At 46.3% G+C, this 19,632-nt stretch overlaps 1 protein-coding gene across 12 annotated transcripts in view; it reads right to left on the reverse strand.

Annotated features, from left to right (window-relative positions):
- The window catches only part of FHIT (fragile histidine triad diadenosine triphosphatase), a 1,509,753-nt gene that overhangs the window by 8,091 nt on the left and 1,482,030 nt on the right, over positions 1-19,632 (reverse strand). For 11 of the 12 annotated variants that reach the window (XM_036870232.1, XM_036870237.1, XM_036870239.1 and 8 more), the window contains one exon: positions 10,223-10,527. The exons of the other annotated variant lie outside the window; for it this stretch is intronic. The gene's annotated coding sequence lies outside the window, so the exon portion shown is untranslated. Of the gene's footprint in view, positions 1-10,222; positions 10,528-19,632 lie in introns of those variants that run through there. 12 annotated transcript variants of the gene reach the window in all.

Consider the following 19,632-nt stretch of genomic DNA (forward strand, 5'->3'; position numbering starts at 1 on the left):
TTGTCCGCTAATGGGAGTTGGCACGCCCTCCTGCTGCGTTGGGGTGTTCTACAGTCTAGTGCGGCAAGTGAGAGGCTGGCTTTCCTTACATACCTGCTAAGCATGCTAGGTGCTTGAAATGCAAAGCTTCACTCAGTTCTCACTATGGCCTCCCTCAGGCCAGCGATCCTGGGAGCCCCAAATCTCAGGTGAGAACAGCTGGAGAACACACAGCTGACAAGGGGAAGTGACTTGAGTCAGACTGATCCCCAAGTTCAGTGTCCTAAACCAAGGTCGGCAAACCTTTTCTTTTAAGGGCACTTAATACCTATGTCTGGCTCTGCGGGCCACAAGTTCTTTGTCCAACTCACTTCTGTCCTTGTAGAGGGAATGTACCATTGACAATATGTAAATGACAGGTATAGTCATGTTGTGCTAAAATTTTTCTACGAAAAGATCGGTAGCCGGATTCAACCAGTGAGCCACAGTTTGCTGACTCCTGTCCCTAAATGCGTGCTCATTTTTGCTCCTCCAGCCTTTTTGGTGACGATCTTAGGCTTTGGAGTCCCATAGAGCCGGGCTCACAGCCAGCCTCTGCCACTTGTTTGCTTTGTTATATCGGAGAAATCACTTAACCCCTGTGAGCTCGGTTTTCCTCATTTGTGAAATGGGCTGAAGGACATCCTAAGAGGGTAGTTGTATGAGGGAATGTGTGCGAAGCATCGAACACAGAGTTCAGCCTTGGGATAGCTGCTGACTCCCAGGAGAAAGAGTCAACCTAGGCTTGTTGTCTACGGCAGCTGTGCATTCAGACCAGGCCGGGAATGTTCTGGGTCCATGGGCCAGCTTTCAATCCTGTTTCTGTCTCCAAAAGAACAACTTGGCATCAGGGAACAAAAGTCAGAAGCTTACAATGGGAATTCATGCCCCTAAGATCCCAGGGAACGTGGGGTCCAATATTAAAGCATAAAGGAGGAAAGCAAGACATTTTAAAAAAGCTTTTTAGAGATGGTAAGAGACACAAAGAGCCCCTCACTGTTTTACACTTGTAAGGAGACCCCTGCTGGATTCCCAGTTCTAATCTGCAGTAATAAGAAGCCACAGGGCATCTGGTTCCATTGACTCACTTCCTTTTTTCGCCATAGCCTCTGGCAGGAAAACTCGAACCAGCGAGGCACTTTAGAATTGGCTTCAGCAGGGACTTTGCTCTCAATCAGCTGCTGATACTGGAAACATAAAGATGGCGACATGACACAATTTCTGTTTTTTTTTTCTTTACTTTTGATGCGGTCATCCTTGAGGAACCACAGTCATCAGCTGTATACTCACGGCTCCCTGGGGTACAGAACCCTGGACAGTTAAGCCACAGAATTAGATTGAAGTAATGGCTATGGTGGTGATGAGAACACAGAGGGCCTGCCTCACAGAGGCAGGGTAAGTGGGATTAGGTCATTTTATTTAACGATGGTGTTATGCTCGCTGATCTGTTTATTCCTTCATCTGTTTTACTGATTTATTCCTTTCTCTCCTATACCTGCTTAGTAGCTGTTTAAGTGAATTTCTTAGCTCACATAATTTGAAAGTCCAGGGGTCTGTTGGCATCATGTATAGCTAGATCCAGGAAGCTCAAACCATGTCATTAGAGCTTAGTCTCTCTCTCTCCCTCTCTCTCTCTGTGTTTCCTCTCCTCCCTCCTTTTCTACCCATATCTCTCACTCACTTATTCATGAAATAGATGAAAAAAGTTGAAAGGCCCCAGTGACAGTGACATGTCACAGCTGAGGTGCAGATTTAGGTGGGGGTGGTCCAAGAAGATGTGCTGGAGGAAACATCTGAATTTGGGATTATACCCCCAAGGAGAGGAGAGATCTAAAGCAGCGTTGTTCAGCCTGTGCTCTCTGAACACCCATAGAAGAGTCTCCTGGGCTTGATTGTCATGATGCAGTTTCCTGGGCCTTATCCCAGACCAACAGAATGAGATTCCCAGGGGAAGGCCCTGGGTTATGCATTTCTTTAGCAAGTTCCCTCTGGAACTTGTGCATTCCAGTTTAAAGCAATCTTAGGTGGAACAGCTTCTCATTCTGCACAGTTAAACAGTAAAAAGTAATCCGAGTCTGTACATTGAAGCTAGATCAGGAAACATAAAATGTATAGGGTGGATGCTTTAAAGAGTTTCCGGAACACTAATTCTGGAAGCCTGTTGGATCCCCCTACTCTCCAAACCTTCCTGAGTCGTGTACACAGACAGCCCTGACTTAGGGTTGAGTTCTGCTGTAGACAGACAGCCTCCCTGGGACCCTAAAAGATGGCATTCTCTTTTTCATGCAGCAGTGCAGAAAGCATGGAAATCTGGTGAAGAGCTCATCTCTAGTTGGTCTTTGCTCTGCATGACTTGCCTAGAAAAAGGCCTAGTAGATATGAAGTGCCCAGGAAGTTTCCATGAGTTCCTTTCATCCATCATTGCAATTTTGGAAAAGGAAAGTGCAATGTCTCTAACTCATGTGCTCCTTGATTCCTGTTCTACGAGATCCTAGTGTGGGCTCTGAAGAGAGTTGGCTGGGTTCACCGTTCCTGCTCTGCCCCTTATAGGCTGAGTGACCTTGAATAAGTTATTAACATCCCTGAGCCTCAGTTTTCTCATGGGCAACACCTGTCCCACGAGGTGGTGGGTGAGGATTGAGAGAGAGAATGCATGGGAGGCACTCAGCATGATGTCTGACATCTGATAAGTACTCAGTAAACCTCAGCTACTATGATTTGACTGTCCTTATTCGTACTTGATCTGTAATACGCACAGAGAGGAGAAATAAGATTTTGATCTGAGAAAGCTATCAGTCTCCTATGTCTTTTGCAAACTAACATTGGGTCAGTAGAGCCTCAGGGAAGGGTTTGGCTTCTATTAGTTTCTCTGTTGGCCTTAATTACATAAAATTAATTGTAGATAATTATATAGAAATGATAATGAATATTTAGTTCATTTCCATCAGAGACTCAACAGAGCATGGTAGTTAAGACCAAGACTTTTGGGCAAAACAGACATAGGTGTGAGCTGGATTCTGTCACTTAACTAACTCTATGACCTCGGGCAAGTTATTGAACTTCTCCAGCCTCAATCTCCTAGTCTGTACAATGGGAAGAATAATAGGATTCATCTCACTGGGTTGCTGTGAGGATTCATTGGTTGTTGGAGGTAAAGCACCTGTTTGCTCCACGGAAAGAGCTTTACCATCACCAGCACCGTCATGTAAAACGACTGTCAATAGGGGTGTCCGGGTGCTCCATGTACTGTATGGGAAGAGAGTTTTGCTGGGTCTGACATTTTTCTTATTTAAAATGGCCATGCAGTAAGTTTCTAAAGCTTATCACTATCTACATTCTTTACATCACCAAAAAGGGACTCTATCAGCCAGAGAAGAGAAGCCTGGGTTAGAAGAATGGGAGGAGGGGGATGTAGTGACTTTCTCAGGTTACTTAAGACAAGAGTGTTCCAGGATCTTTGGATTTGGGGAAGAGGGAGGGGTGAGGCATGGTACCAGACCCTCTTGCTGGATTTATTTCTCTTCCTCCCCTCCCCCCCCCTTCCCTTTTCTTTCCTTAAATGGATATGGAGATTTAGAGATTTTTCCCCCTTGAAACTGGGCCATCACTTTAGATTCTGGTAAAACACAAAAGTGCCCATTTGTTTCTTCCTGCTTATTCATTCTTGCAACAAAATACCAGGAGAACAGAGGAAAGCGCTATCAAAGGCATTTCTGTTCAAAGGAAACACTCCTCAGTGATCACTATTACCTTGGAAGTTTCTTCTGCTTCTTTGACAGTGTAATCATTTTTCTCGCCCTGATTTTTGTGCCTGTTTCCCTGAGGCACCTGAACCCGAGGTAGTTTCCCCCTATTCAGGATGTGCCCGGTGCATAGAAAGCTGCAGAGGAGCCTCATTTTGGCTGATAGGGCTCAGCCGGGCCACTCACTCACAGCTGGGTCTGAGTTGCCCGCAGTGGGAGGCAGAGCTCTGCTGGGGCAGCAGACGATTTTCAGGGGTCAGCGGACAAAACATCCAAAACACCATCCAGTCACAAGGTGAGAAGTTATTCTCTTTCCACTTCCCCATCAGTCCTCAAGGAGCAGGACTCTGTCTGCTGCTAGTGTGTTTTCACAGCTAACACTTCCTAACGTCCCTTTATAACGAAGCGAGAAGGCAGGCCTCAGAGGCAGGGCTCTCAGCAGCTGATTGTATGCAGTTAGAATTTAATAACTTTATATTCATCCTGTGGTTAGCTTCTATTTATGGCAAGGGATACTGGTTTTCCATTTGCTACTGTGATTGTTAAGTTTCCTTGAACACGTGTAAGTAACAGAGAACTGAGTAAAAGAAAACATATTAGGCAGATAACATAGGTATCATGTAGCTACGGCAAAAATGTCAAAGGCTGGGAAGGTTGTGAAGGACTGAAGTTTGGGGAAACTGCGCTTGGTGCAATGACATCCCTTCCCTCTTTGGGGCTGACTTCCAATGTGGAGCCACTGTCTCTCGAAGCCAGTTGGCTCCATGCATCAGTTGGTGAGAGTCTTTTTGAATACACAAAGCCCAGCTCTCCAGAGGGATAAAGAGATGGTGCTGGGCAATATTTTTGTGTTGGTCTTTAGTTGTGAATGAAATAGCCCCAGCAGGCTCTTTCCCTGGGATAAGAGTCAGGGCAGTGGGGAGATGGGACTTCAGAGTTTGGGTTTGCCTCTCAGCCAGGAAAGTGTCATCATAGATTCTGGATTCACACCATCTGGGTTCAAATCCAAATCCGAGATCTGGCACTTATTAACTGGGTAACCACAGGCAAGTTGCACATCCTTGTGCTGCAATTTTCCTATCTGTAAAATGGGATAATAATGGAACTTACTGATAGGGTTGTTGTGAAGATTGAGTTAAAAATATAGAGTACCTAGAAAAAAATGCCCAGAACGTAATCTCATGGTAAGTGCTTAATAAATATTAAGTGCTATGATTGCTACTGCCGTCGTCATCATTGTCACCATCATCGTCACCATCATCATCAATCATCTCTCCTTGTTTGTAAAACCAGGCTAGTATTGCCTGCCTCAAAAGGTCAATGGTCCATGGTTGATACACAATGAATGCCGAATCCCTGCCCCATCCCTTCTGCTGAAAATGTGAGACTGGTAGGCTGATAACAAACTTCCAAAGCTACAGATATATGTGTTACTTGATTTTGAACAGTAACATGACCACAGTGGGGTTTTTGAGGTAGCTGCTTCCCATACACCAAGCCACTGGGTTGCTGGATATACACAGTTCTGGGAGGTAGACGTGAATGTCACTCATTTAAAATGGTACCCATGCCTTATGATGGAGTTCTCTGACCAAGCAAGCCAAGCAGGGTCACGCATTTGTAAGAGTCCTTTTGCATAAGCGCATTCCAGCTATAGCAGGAGTGAGCTCCTCTTCCCTTAAGATAGAAACATTGACAACACGGACGTCAGCAGCTAAGCCCAGTTTTAAACCCATGCTGCTCCTCTCGGTTGAAGTTAGCACCGTTTTATTAAGTTGGTAGTGAGTGTAGCCGCCCCCATTCCCTTTGTTCATCTACTATCCATCTAAACTGACCACTTAATTAGCCCAGGCAAGAAGTCTTCTGCAGTGTTAAATAACTCTAAAAACCTACTGGAGATGCTTTTGAGTGGCCTGATTGGCTTTAACTTGAAGTTTGTTACCTCTGGACTAGGATATGTTAAATGCAGGGCCTGGAAAACAAGCTGAATTCTGCACTGAGATCAAATTCTGTTTATTTGTAGGAAAAAAAAAAAAAAATCATCCCTTTAGGCCAGCGGTTTTCAAAGTGCGGGCCCTGACCCGCCAGTAGCAGCATTATCTGGGAACGTGTCAGGCCCCACTCTAGACCTACTGAATCACTGAGTCAGAAACTCTGCAGGTAAAGCCTTGCAATCAGTTCTAGAAGCCCTCTCGGTGACACTGATGGAGGTTAAAGCTTGAAAACCAGTGCTATGAACTGTGTCTTCAGATTATAAACTTGTTTTGTTTTCTGGCAGAGAGAAGAAAAAAAGGAAAGGATGAAAAAGGGAAAAAGAGGGGAGGGGCAGGAGAGAAAATCAGAAAGATGGGTAAATAAGACCTGAGCAATCTGGATGGGAAGTCTTTTTAGTAAAGTATGACCTTGGACCAGCAGCATGGGGCTCATTTAGGAGCTGGGAGTATTATTCCAGAGCCCTCCTTAGGAACAGTGTGGGAGAGGGATATGGTCACCCCCGGCCAGGGTGACTGGGCAGAATACACAGAGAGCGGCCAAACTGCTGCTATATTGTCCACCGTGTGAGGGGACAGTGGGGCACTTCCAGGTGGAATAAGAGCACAGGAATGCCCTAGTTGCTCTCAGGGTCCCCCAGGATGGACACACAGAGGATACTTAGTAAATGCTCTTTGACTTGACAGAGACTGAACCTTAGTAGCCTACACTGAGTTTCCCCAGCTCATTTTGATCTGAAGAAAGTAGGTGGGCTTACTGGGCCTGGTCTGCAGGGAAGAGCAGGAGATGGTCTTCGGGCATCCACTGTGGCCCCTCCCCCTGACTTCTGAGAGGCAGCTCGCAGGCTTAGGGGAAGGAGCCCCAGGCTTCAGGACAGGGACACCCGTTCTTACTAGCGTGTGGCCTTGAGCAAGTCACAAACTCTGTAACCTTCAGGCTCACTCCCCCTCTACAGAAGGAGGATAACAGTTCCTTCCAGCTGTTTTTGCTCAGCATTGTCGCACCGGCACCTGTACATACAGTACTTGGCACACAATAGGTGTCGAATAAGTATCTGTTAAGTAAAAATAAAAAGGAAGGGAGGAAGGAAAGAAGGAAGATTGGTTGATTTTTGTGAGGCTTGTATGAAATAACGCTTGGAAAATGCCTAGCATAATTCTTGGTACAAGGATGTACTGTAAGTGGTATCTATCATGATGAGGAGGAGGAGAAAGAAAAATCGATTCAGAAGGAAACCTTCCAGGTGCCTAGAATTGGGGCTGTGTCCTTGCTGAGCGTCTGGCCCTGCTCCTCCCACTCTGCCCTCTGCACCCCACACTTGCTCCCCTTTCCAGCTTTACCTTAGGGGCCACCCCACTTTGGGCGCTGAGTCCATAGCCTTCAAGTCCCATGCGTAGTAGGTGGTCAAAATGATCTTAGAACTGAAGTGAGCTGCAAGCGTGTGGCCAGGCTTGAGCGGGGGGTGGTGGTTCCAAGTGGGACTGACACATTTTCAATCCCTGTAACTAAGTAATTACATGTCAATTAGTTTATGTTGTTTTATTTCTACAATAGGTAATCATTGTTGACCTTTTGGTTAACACATTTCCCGCATAGTCATAGTAAGCATTTTTAGTAATACCCTTCCCATATGTTATTAAGTTATAGAAATGCCATTAGTTGCCTTCATTTATATGATGAAAGGGATGCTCTCGTCTTGAGAATGTTTGGATAGTCCCTGCCTTCCCTTAACTACCCCTCCCCCTTCCCCTTTGAACATCAGTACAAAGGACCAACCTGCCAACTCAAGAAAGGAGAGAAATTGGAAATGGTATTTATTATATTTGCTGAAAGTCCTTGGTTGTCAATTCTTCTCCAAAGAGCATAGGTTTTGGGAATCAGACCTGAGTTGATCCCAAACCCACCTACTATCAACTTTGTGACCCTGAGCAAGTTACCTAACCTTTCTGAGCCTAAATTTGCATCTATATTCTATAGGGATCTTCTTTGGATTAAATAGCCTCTGCAAATGTATCTACAATAAATGCACACCAAAAGTTAGTTTCCTTCTTTCACCAGCAAGTCATGCAAGCATACCCAACAAATACAGACCATCGTAAAAAGTAAGTCCTTGCCCAGACCTTGGTTGCAAGCTTGGACACAGAGAAGGATGGACGGGAGAGGTTTATGTTCATTCAATGAGACACACAGCTCCTTCTCACCATCTGAAAGAACTGATGGGGTCCGAGAAGTATTCTTCTATAATTTGGGGTCAGCTGTGGTGAAGACAGTCATGGGGAAAGGTCCTTTCAAGCTCCTTGCCAAAAATAGAGTATCGTTCTCTTCCACGTTTTGGATTTTGATGGCAGGTGGAACAGTAAAGATAAGGAATGGGCTTAGAGTTTGGAAAGTGAGTACTCAGGGGTCATCAGAAGATGCCTTCCTTTGGAATGCTGTCAACATAGAGAGTGCCTGCTGCACTGACGAGCACAGCACTGGAAATGGACCCCATACACACATGCAGTGATCCACTGTTTACTGTAAAATGAGCAACTCTCCAGCTCTTGAGCCAAACAGCAGCAGCCTAGTGGGTATTTGTGGCCAAGAAGAAATCAGAGAGAAAAAGAAGGCTACCGCCAGGGACACTATTCTGACCTAAGCGTTGTTCTCCATTGCCTTTTGTAGTATCTCCATGCAGAGCAGACCCACCTTAGCAAATGTTGTCACAGTCGGTTTTTCCCTATTAGTATCGGTAGGCTTTGTTAGTTCTTGAAACACCTCTTAAAAGGCACTGTAAACAGTCCCTGTTGGGTAATTGTGCTTTCCAGCTAAGCTTGGGCTCGTGGGGCTGGCCTGGAGGTCAAGCTTCAGGGCTGCCCTTCTCACCCACAGCCACCACAGCCTCCCAACCACGGCAGGGTTACAGGAGGGCACTGAACGGAGGAGATCCATGGGAGGACAGGCAGAAATGAGGCTCCTGTAGGGTTTTAATTGCAAAACGGAAAACAAAACTGCAAGTAGGCTTCCAGTATGGCTCAGCTAACTGTCTCATCAGTGACTGTTTATTTACTTCTTTGACCAAAAGCCAATGAGTGAAATGTGGAATTAGCCCTGAAGGCAGGGGCCAGGGCTTCTGGTGACATTTGCTATTGAAACTGAGCTGGAATCAGTCTTTGACCTGCTGGGGATAAAAGAAATTGGTATTTTTAGGGCTCTTCTTTGGACCGCAAATCGGCAACCCTTGAGCTGGGGGAAATTACCAGTATTTGCCATCTTCCCTCACTGGCATTTTATCTTCTGAACACATCCAGTTCAGATTGCAGTGCTCTTTACTTTCAGCTAGGCTTGGGAACCGGAAGGCTTCCCGGTCTCAAGAAGGCATTGCCAACAATGAATAATTCAGGCTTTGGCAAGGACATACAAGAAGATTGGAAACCAGGTGCAGTTCAGTCATGCTCAGTCTGCTGGCATATCCTGTATCGGAAAAACAGTCAAAGCAGTGGGTTGAATGGTGGCCCCTCCGTAAAAGCTATGTCCATGTCAAATCCCTAGAATCTGTAAATGGTATCTTGGATATGGATTATCTGAGTGGGCCCTAAATCCAATAACAAGTGTCCTTATAAGAGATGCACAGAGGAGAGACACACAGAGAGAAAAGGAGTGTGAAGAGAGAGGCCGAGATTAAGATGAAGCTAAAGAACTCCAGGATTGCCAGTAGCCACCAGCAGTGAGGAGAGTTTCCCCCAGAGCCTCTGCAGGAGCCCAGCCTGGCAGGATTGTGGACGTCTGGCCTCCAGAAGTGGGGGAGGACACACTTCTGTTGTTTTAAGCCACCTAGTTTGTGGTGATTTGTTACAGCAGTCACAGGGAACTGACACACCCTATGTTGGAGATGGTGCTGGGGTCAGGGAGTAGCCCATAAGCCAAAAGAGACTCTCAAGGAGGCTTTTTGTGAAAAAGAAAAGTCCTGCTTTGGGCTCTTTGTAGCAGTGCTCTTGGCGTGTTTTATTTTTTCCTCTATAACTCGAATCCCCTGTTTTATTAATCTACCAGAGGAAAGAAAGAGCCTACTTCTGTCATCCTTCCTTAAAGAAATTGACTGTTATGGGCAAGGGGCATGCTTCCTCAACCAATTTTGAGAGCTTCCCCATTCTTTTCCTTACATTCCTACCACTCCAGCAGCCCAGAACGGTATCCAATCAGCACATTACATGTTTATTAGTTTCCTGAAGTTAATTTTGCCATCTTAAGCTCTTTCAGCTCTGCCTCTCTGCACCCAAGGCAGGAGGAGAATATAACCGAGGAAAAGGTGGACATTTCTCATTCTATTATCTTACCTACCATGAAGGAAACTCTGTAAATCTTCTCTCAGCCTTAACAAACCTTTGGTTTGCAGGAAGCACAGGAGATCTGAGAGATCAACATCCTCAGTTGTGCCTTTCAGAGGACCCCAAATGTCAATTTTTAAGTTAGCCAACATGCAAGCTAAATATTTTAACTATCATTTTATTTCCATCCAGGCCAAGGGACAATTTAGAAAAGGTTCTATTCTAAGTACATAGCCAAGGAAGTGTGGAAGGGCCACGGGTGCCGTCGTTTTGAAGGCAGCCTGTCAGTCACTGTGATTGAAACATAACCCCGACTGCTTCCACAAGCATAATAAAACGCTTTGCAAAAGGCTGTCGAATTGTAGGATGTAATAAAGTCTGCTTAGCTTCATTTTCAGTGCCGCAGGGTCCTAAAGCACGAGGCCCATTTCCTTATGCCTTGGGATTTGTTTGAGTTCCTTTGGTGCCTGGAAATGACAGAACATAAACCAGACATTTAGTTAGAACAAATAGCATTTCTTTTGAATCACGGCAATAAACAAAATGTAAATTTGCTTACTGCCGATCTCTTAGATTGCCACTAACATGTTACACGAAGCCATATAGATGTGGGCCGGTGGCGTGACATAGGTGGGTTCCAGCCCTGCTGATGCCCGTACTCCCTGGATCTCCACCTGCTCTGTGGCTTCTGCCCACAGCCCAGGCCCCAGAGGTCAACCGCATGGTCTCTTAATCTGTTTTAAGGACGCAAGTCTTATATACAAAATGAAGCCAATTCAGACCTTGAATTAGATAAGAATAGATTCTCAAACATAGACATTATCAGAAGTACCTGGTAAGCTTGTAAGAAAAACACAGATTTCTCCAGCCTGTCCTCCACATTCTGAATTAGCAGGTGTGGAGAGAAGGCCAAGAATCTGTGCTTGTTAACAAGCCCGCATATGGGTCGGAGGCGCCCGCCCCTGGATCGGGGGAATTCTTGAGCTAGTATGTAGCATGCGGAATCAGCTTTGCTTCAAGGCCAAGTTACCTGAAGGATTTAGGCCAGGCCTAAAACAAAGGATTTCTACTTATAAAATAGGAAAGTGGGGGAAGCCCTTTAATCTTATTTGCGGAAAAAGGAAAAAAAAAGATAAATTCCTAGCTCATAGAAATGTATTTCATAGCTCTGATACCCTCTCTTTACCCCAAAGGAGAACCTGTCGGAGCCTTGGCTTCCGGGCCTTACTGGGATTAGTAACGTGGGTGTGGTCAGGAGCTGGATTAGCTGGGGCTAACTTGCTTGGAGGACACTACAAGGGCAGACCATTCCGGGAAAGGGAAAATTAAATAGGAGGGGGAGACAGAGCAGAATTTTCCAGGCTAGATTTCATACAATTCGGGGGAGGTTGAAAGAAAGGGCTCTTAGGAGATATTAGGGGCAGCTACCATGGGTGTGACATATGAAGAGATTTTGAGAACCACTGTGGAGATGCACAAATGGACTTTCCTTCAGGATTTTCCAGAGACTTCAGTGAAGATTTACATGGCTTTTCACTTACTGTTCGCTCTTTTTGGCTTTGAGTGCAACACTGTGGACACAGACCTGGAAGGCCAAGGTGCAAAGACCCAGCTTCCTGCTCGTTCCGGTGTGTAGTTCAAGGATATGCTCAATACCTCAGTACGGGCCCATTCAGCCCCACTGGGTGAGGACACACGGGCACACACTTCAGCCTCTGGTTCATGGAGTGAGTTTTTAGTGAGTCTAGCACTATACTTTTTCTATAAGTACATAAGAAGGCCACAGAGCAAAGGGCAGGCAGGGCATCCCTTTGGAATTACATCTGCTCCCTTCCAGGATCCAGAACACAGAAATCAACTCACTTCTGCTTCAGCCTTCACAATTCGGTTCAGGATCCCCTCCCCGCCTCCCCAGGTCCACTGATGTCTGTAAGTGAGGCGTGGAAAGTAGGGGGTAGGTACCAGTCAATTTGCACCCTCCCCACCCCCTGCAGAAGGGGGCCTGTCTCGTTCCTGTGTGGCGCGGGAATCTTCCCCTCTTGCTCCCGGCACCGCCCATCTTGCTTGCACACGTGCGGCATCTCCCGATCATTCGTCATTGCCCTTGTCCTTGAACGATTATTGACTCTGAGTCAGAGGCACCTGTGCAGGCCTGAGAATGGATGTGCCCTTTCTTTTCCTCTGCCTCACCTGTCGAGGGCAGATTTATGTCCTAGGAGAAGCTTCCCTCGGTTTTATTTTTGGTCTTTTGAACACTGTGGCCCTGTGTTATTTCCTTCACCCGCCCTTCCCGACACCAGCCCCGTAATTTCTGAATCTCTCTGGATGCCTGCGCGTCCATTCCTGAGCAGGCCTTCTGTCAGTCTGCTTCTGATGCTTCTGCAAAGCATGCCTCACACGGCCTTGGCATTCAAGCTGTCCGCCTGGCTACTTAAGGCTCTGTCTTCAGCAGTTCCTTCTCTCCAACTAGCCTGGAAGCTTGTGGGAGGCAAGAGTCCGCTTTTCATTGCCAGAGCACAGCGAGTGAACACGTCGGACTTTGAGACTTGGGGCGGAAGCCCAGCCTCGTCATTTACTGGCTGTGTGTGTGTGAGTGGGTGATGTAAGATGTGCAGGGTTGGGGCTGTGGGAAGGACTGAGGGGGTTAACACACGTAAAGCGCTCAGAGCCGTGCCTACCGCATCAGAAGGACCCACCAGTGTGAGCCTCTGTTGTTGTCCTCATCACTACTTACTCTCTGTGCTGCACTGCCAGCCAGAGGCCACCAGGCAGCAGAGGCCCACAAGCGTCCAAGCAAGTGAAAGTCAGTGCTGAGCTACACGGGGGGAGATTCGGCCTCATTCCCCAAGAGGGCACGTCTGGGCAACGGACTCACCTTGCCATCTCCTGGTTGGACTACATGTACTTCGTGCCCTTCGTGTCTCCACTTCCCTTTGATCTCACCTCTAGGCAGTGGTGTTTTCAATGCTATGTGGGCGTATCAACACACATGTATTTACTGAAGCATGGGGGAAGAAGGCTCTAAGGAGGGTGCAAAGAGCTGAATAATGAGATCCTCGAGGTGCTTCCAGCCCATTTGGGGAAACCCATCACAGGGTGAGGCAAGGCAGTAGATAATCGGGTGCCAGGTGAGCAGTCCAGAAAATGTGGGCTTTTGGAGTTCTGAGAACAGAAGCCCAGACTGTCCGAGGTTTGACTGATCCCCCTGAACACGTGCTTTTCAAGTATTTCTGTGTTCCTAAGGAACACAGTGAAGATGAGCTGGGACTGTCCCGTCCCCCTGCAAGGCCACGCTGGAGGAGGAACAGGTGGCATCACGAAGCTCAGAGCAGGGGCTGGCTTTACAGAGCAGGAGATGGAGACAGAAGGGAGGCCCCATGGCTCTGCAGGGTAGAAGAGATTTTGGGAGAGGGGAGCTTTGAATTAGGAAGGAAAATAAAACAGTCTGATGGAGAAGATGTAAGTAAGTTTTGAGTAAGATCTGCTGTGTGGGCTGTAATCCTTTCGCCCATCTCTCCCTGAAACCTTCAGGAAAGTGTTTGGAGTCGACTTGCAGTTTGTTGTCCTGCCTGAGTAAGTACAGGGTGAAAGCAGGGGGCCAGGGGATCCCAGCCGCGGTCTGAACTGAACCACGCCAATGTTTCCATAAACACGCGGGCATCATCAGGCTTCCATAAAGTCTCTCTCCACAAAACAATGGGGCAGAGTCCTCTGTTTCCAACAGTTCCAACCACCCTCTGCGTATACTCAAGGGAACCTCTTCTTACTGTGTCAGTGAAGGAGACTCTTCCCTATTAACCCCGTCCCTCCTACATCCTAGAGGCCCAGGGGAGGAGGTCCCTTCTGTCTTGAAGCTAAGAAAACAGATCACTGTCTCTCTTTCTAAAGATGAACCCTGGTGGGAGCTGACCCCAGGTAACCTACCTTGGTAGAGTGTCAAAGGAACTTTCGGGACCATAAAAACGCAATCTGCCTTCCTGTTTCTTTAAGGTAGTGTTTCTCACCTAGGCTGCTTTGTGGTTTAGACCCCCTGGGGAGGTCTAAACAATGCCAAGCCTTCACCACTGCCCTAGAGATTCTGATCTAACCATCTGGAGTGTGGCCTGGGCTGGCAGGGAATTATTAAGCGTGGAGGTGAAGACTCCCGAGCTTGTCTCCCTCTTCATTCAATTCCAGAGTGCGCTCCCAGTAAAATGCTCCAAAGGCCCAAAGCAATTCAGTTGCTGGAGACAGGTTTCAGGAGCCTTCAGTGGCAAATATTCAACTTCTACTAAGGTTGTCTGTCCTCTGCCCTCTTAGCAGAGCCACACGTACAGGACAAGTATTGTCCATCAAAGGTAATGCCTCTTGCCCACAAGGATGAATAAGTTAACTTGTTTTGCATCCATCCCAAAGCTGACACAGAAATGGTTTTAAAACAAAGTAACTACACTCGCCCACAAAACAAAGCTGTGAGACCCTAACATAAAATTCCTCTGTAATAGCTCTCTCTTTTTTTTAAAAAAGTAACTCTTGGTTTGTAGCAGGCTTGAGATACAGGCAGACAGCCATGGAAAGTCATTTTGCTCACACCAAAAGCAAGGTGAGCCATTTTCTAAGGGCAGGCACCCCCGACCCCGGCTTTTCAGCTTTTTCTTAATAAACTGGTCTCAGAAATTGGACCACAAAAACTGCTGATGGCAATCTCTTACAGTACGTGGGTAAAAAAGAAGCTGGGGGAGAAGAAATGGCAAGGATCAGAGAGCCACTCTGATTAGTAACCGAGGCGATGCAATTATCCTTCCATTTACAGCCAGGAAGGGGTTACCCTTCCCCAAGTGCAGTGGCCAGAAACCCAGTGATGTGAGGATGGGCTCGAGAGAGCAGGGCAACTTCCCAGCACTTTTTCTCACTCAAAACTGTTCCTCTGTGGCTGGTTACACATGCGGATTAATAACACAACTTCCTACTATGAGAGGGTGTTACTTAACTTCCTTTTTTTTTTTTTTAAAGAGCTTTTTAATTATTTATTTATTTATGGCTGTGTTGGGTCTTCGTTTCTGTGCGAGGGCCTTCTCTAGTTGCGGCGAGCGGGGGCCACTCTTCATCGCGGTGCACGGGCCTCTCACTGTCACGGCCTCTCTTGTTGCGGAGCACAGGCTCCAGACGCGCAGGCTCAGTAGTTGTGGCTCATGGGCCCAGTTGCTCCGCGGCATGTGGGATCCTCCCAGACCAGGGCTCGAACCCGTGTCCCCTGCACTGGCAGGCAGATTCTCAACCACTGCGCCACCAGGGAAGCCCTTCAACTTCCCTTTAAACAGGGTCTGTTTCCCAATCCTCCGCATTTGTCACCTTGAGGGGGGCACAGGAAACAGCTCCGGGCACCATGTGGCCAGCCCCCCTCAGGAGGGGAGATGCAGACCTCTGTCCTGAGGCGAGGTCGGGGCTCACCCCAGGGCTGTCCTTCGTGGAGTGGCCACAGACTCAGCATTGTCACTCTTCTCTTTGAAGGGATAAATCAAACAAAAAGAATAGTGACCATGCAAGAAAGATGATGCCAGCGCTTGTGGCTGTGAGTGATTTACCGCAGCCCGGCAGGGCTTATCTCCTCTTTGATCCCCTCGTGTCCTGGCAAATGAAGCTACACAAGCTTTGAGGCTTGGTGTTGGGAGTGAGGGGGCGGAGCAGAGCAAACCCACCCCTAGGCAACTCGTGCTGCTCCGTGGGCGTGTTCTCGTGTCCCACTTGAAGGCACTAAGGCTTCTGTCTTCCCTGTTTGGTCCATGGACATTCACTTCCCTGTATCCGTGCCTCTCAGAGACTCTCCCTAAAAGGCTTCCTCGTTCTGATGGAGCTGATGAAGAACAGCCTTTATTTGTCTCTAAATCTTTAGCTGATATTACTTTTCCCCAAGACTCAGTGGAAATGAAAAAGGATTACTTTATATTTCCTTCCGTCTACCACGAACGAAACTAATTTTGAGAAAGAAAGTCCCTACAATGGGAAACACTTTCCCTTCCTTCAAATCCTCCAAGGGGCAAAGGAAAAGCTAAGAGGTCTGCGTGCTTTGTCATTTACTTTGTCTGGCAGCGGCTTCTTATCGTGCTTTTGAGGGTGACCTTCCTCCAGCATATTCCTTCGCTCTAGTTGTGCTCTCCTGTTATAATAGAATTTTCGAGCCAAGTGTGGAACAGGCTACCTTTGATAATTAATGGCTCTGAGAGTTTGCTGAGTGTGTTATTTAATTAATGGCACTTGTGTCTGGAGTGTCTACAACTCTGTAGTTGAATAAAAGGTATATTTGCTGAGGGATTATAGACAAATACTCAAGGATCATGACGGTGAGAATTTGTCGGGGTTCAGCACATTTAACAGCCTAATGGGGTCATTATATTTTTTCCTTTCCACCATTTAAAAGGCACTGAAGTTGATAGAACTGTGTTCCATTTGCCTTGTATGTAAGCTGAGATTACAATCCAAAAAAATCCTTAGGCTAATGGGTAAAAGTCTGGTACCTGAAGCAGAGCCTCTCATCAAAAACAGAGATGACATCTTTAATGTTGTATTTTAATGCTATGAAACTGATGGTCAAATAAGTTATGGTTTACTTCAGTAACTCACAAATAGGCTAACGTGAATTACGTTCAAGTTCTATGTGGCACCAAAAGATCAAGGGTTGAAAACTGGCAAGAAAACACAGTTGAAGGTTATTGGGAATAGAGACTATTTCACACTACCCTGCTTCTCCCGAGTTTCTAGTGCTGAGAATGAAATGCAGATTGTGAAAAGACAAAGATGAACATATCCCGTACAGAGGTGTCAGCTGCCCATATAGGGAAATCTCTATAGCTCCATCTCTACATGTGTTCAGATGGACTGTAAATACAAAGGTCTAGTTTTAAGCCTGTACCATCACTGTGTGTGCCTGAGCAAGTTGTATCTGCTCTCTAGACCACAGTTTCTTCCTTTGTAAAACAACAGGTTGAAGTAATGCCTCTTTAAACTCCCTTCCAGCCCAAAGATGCTCAGAGTCTCGGATTTTTCTCAGTAGGGAGATGGAAACTTTCTCTTCCGCTGATAGGAGAGATAGCTGATTGCTCACCTTGGGGATTTAAGGGTTATTTTGTCCAGGAAGAGACCCCTGGGGATATGCAGAGCCCTATAAATGTGCCCTGCAAGGGGGCTAGGAGGCTCACCTCTTCTCCAAAGCTCAGGTGGATAGTCCAGGGGAGAAGGCCTCGAGCCAGGGGCCCCCCCGCCCCACTCTGTCCCTCCCGCTGGAGACCTCCCCACCCCTGGCAGACAGTGGAAGCAGAGGCACTGGTTCAAAGGGCTCAACTGGAGTGAGGAGAGAGGCCCTGAAGGCTGTGCTCAGAAGCTTCTCTTTTCTGGGTGGGAGGGAAAGCCATCTGTCCAGAGCATCGATTGGCCAGCTCCTGTGCTAGGGGTGTGCAGCCTTACGTATAGAAAACTCATTTAATCTTCACTTCAGTCCCGTGGCGTAGATATCAGAACCCCAGTTTAACAGCTGGGAAAAAGTCACACAGTAAGTGCAGGATTGGAACCAGATCTCCTTAACTCCAGAGATCAACCCCTTTTCACAAGTGCAACGTCCAGCATAGTATCCACCACCCACACATGGTTAATGAGAACTAAAAAACGTGGCTAGTCTGAATGGAGATGGGCGGAAAGTATAAAACATCTACCGGCCTTCAAAGACTTACTCTAAACAAAGAATATACAATATCACATTCATTTTTTATGTTTGCATAATTTTCATATTAGGAATTTTTCATATTATAAAGATATGATCAAATTTGGATATATTGGGTAAATATAACATATTATTAACATTAATTTAATCTGTCCTTAACGTGGCTTCTGGAAAATGTAAAAGGACATGTGTGGCTCACATTCTGTTGCTATTGGACAGCACTGCTCTAAGACAGTATCCTGGGGTGCAGGCTCTGGGGAGAGCACACAGTGAAGCTGCTCTGGGGGTGGGAGGACCCCTGGGAGTATCTAAAGGGTTGACTTAATATTTAAGAGCATGGGCTCTGGGCTCAAGTTAGGCCTGTGACTTGTTAGCTGTGCAACCTTGGTCAAGTTACTTTGCCCACCTATGCCTCAGTTCCACCATCTACATATCAGGAAAATAGTAGCATCTACGTCATAGAGTTGTTATGAGGACTAAAGATGATACAAGTGAAGCATTTAGTGTAGTACCTGGCCCAGAGAAAGGTCTAGATTCTAAAGAAATATTGTCACTCATTCATTCACTCAGTGTTTTTGAGCACCTCTGAGATGCCAGGCACTGTTCTAAGTGCCAAAGACAATGGCCCTGTCCTCGGACACTTACTTGCTAGTGGAAGGTACAGACAAACAAATAAATCTATAATATGATGACAGGTGATTGTGAGCCCTATGAAGAAAAATAAGTCAAGTTTAAGGGATAGGAGGAAACAGGGCTCTATTTTAGGTTGGGAACTTGGGGAAGGCCCTTCTGAGCAGATGACATTTCAGTCAAATACTGAATGGAGGGAGGAAAGGAGAGAATTCCAGGCAGGAGGGACAAAAAATGCCAGGGCCCTGAGGCGGGAGCTTGTCTGACATAATCTAGTAACCGCCAGGGAGCAGGAAAGCTGGAGGCAAGAGTGTGGGGCAGAGTCAGGGGAGATGAGAGTGGATTCTATCCTGAGTCCTTCTCTGTGGCCTACAAGGCCTCCTGTGATTAGGTCCTGGTTGGGTTTACAAACTATAGGGGAGGGACACGATCTGATGTCCCATTTAATAGGATCATAAACTTAACATATTTCCTATTGTAATATTTTCATTCTTTTGTATGACCTCGGGTGAGTTTGAGGGTATAGATGTGTATTTTAAGAGTCAGGTCAACAGTTGACATAAGATATTCTATATAAAGAAGCTATATTTTTAACTGCAGCATCATGAAACCTTACCCAGAATGAGGGGAGTTCTTAGGTTTTATTGGAAATAACTTTCTTTTAAACTTTTGCACTACTTTTCATTTCCACTGAGTGTCATTCTTTTGAAGGATTAAAGAAATAAAAATTAACCACAAACAAGATCTTCAAACTTAAAAAGAAAAAAAAAAAGAGAGAAAAATAACCCTGCCCAGATAGACAACAGATCCTTGAAAGGAGAGTATAAAGCAAACCCTTGATAGGGGTGTCACAGATAGATGCTGATTCACTGCCTTGAGCATATTCCTTTTTCCAAATGGATAACTCTGGAATCTGCAGGAGTCGCTAGAGAGATAAGAGAGGGGGCAGAGTTCTAAGAGGAGCCCTGTTACAAAGCTTCCCTTTCCCATAACTATCTGTGACTCTGGCTTATTTCTAATTAAAAAATGATTAATGCAATATCATGGGCTTTCACTTCTTCAAAACAATACCACCCCATCAGCTTGCAGCTCAGAATGCCCACAGTTCTTAACTTTTTTGGAGCCTCACTGGAACACGATATGGAGCTTTAGAGGAAAATTGCTAAGTACATCTAATTACATTCAAAGCCATTTTTTGCCTGTCTTAAAGGAATGAAAATGATGTGCCGGTTTTTATAGCCCTTCTTGA

This window comes from Balaenoptera musculus, chromosome 11, assembly GCF_009873245.2.
Source record: "Balaenoptera musculus isolate JJ_BM4_2016_0621 chromosome 11, mBalMus1.pri.v3, whole genome shotgun sequence".
Classification (NCBI taxonomy): domain Eukaryota; kingdom Metazoa; phylum Chordata; class Mammalia; order Artiodactyla; family Balaenopteridae; genus Balaenoptera; species Balaenoptera musculus.